A 932-nucleotide genomic window follows, 5' to 3' on the forward strand; every position below is an offset into this window, starting at 1 on the left:
TTTTTTTGATATATTTGTGGTGCATTTTTTAAACCAAATGACATTACTATCCATTCATATTTTCCTTGAGGTGTACTTGCAGTCTATTGTAAACTATTTTCTTCCATTTTTACTTGCAAAAATCCTGATTTACAATCAAATTTAGAATAATATTTTTTTTCCTTTTGCAAGGTTTATTAAAACTTCTTTATCTGGTAAAAAATATCAATCAAATTTAGTATATTTCTTTAATTCTTTTTAATTTATAATCATTCTGACTTTTCCTGTAACTTGTTCAGAATGTTTCGTAATCATAATGGTTGGACTACTATGAGGTTCATTACAAGATCTAATAAGTTTCTGTTCTAATAATTCTTTTATCTAATTTTTCAATTCTTGTGTATCTTCTATAGTATACATTATTAGTCTGACTCTTATTATAGCATTTTCTGTTAATTGTATTTTAGCTTTAGGGTCACGTGGTTTCCAAAATAATAATGAATTTTCTCCATAATTTTTTTTAATTGTTCAATAATTATTTCTATACTCATTTCTATTCCTGTTTTTAGGACTATTTTATGCAATATTCTTTTATTTTTTATTTCATTAAATATGATTGATTTTTTCTCCCATTTATCACCACACCGGGTTGGCTAAACTCTATAGAATCTAAATTTTCTTGAAATTTTTAATAAGTGTGAGTAAGGTGTTTGTAACATTATCATATAATTATTTTGTTTATAATATTGAAATTGTTGTATAAAGTCATTTTCTAATAATATATCACATTCTAATTTATCATATTTTATTTATTATAATTTGTTTACTTCCAAGAATTATATTAACTTATCGGCACTAATAATTATTTGAGTGATTTCTCCTGTGACTCCAATTATTTTTATATTACTATTACTATTCCATGATTTTATCAAAAAAAATTTAAATATTGTTAT

This window comes from Olea europaea, unplaced genomic scaffold, assembly GCF_002742605.1.
Source record: "Olea europaea var. sylvestris unplaced genomic scaffold, O_europaea_v1 scaffold93, whole genome shotgun sequence".
NCBI classification, from domain to species: domain Eukaryota; kingdom Viridiplantae; phylum Streptophyta; class Magnoliopsida; order Lamiales; family Oleaceae; genus Olea; species Olea europaea.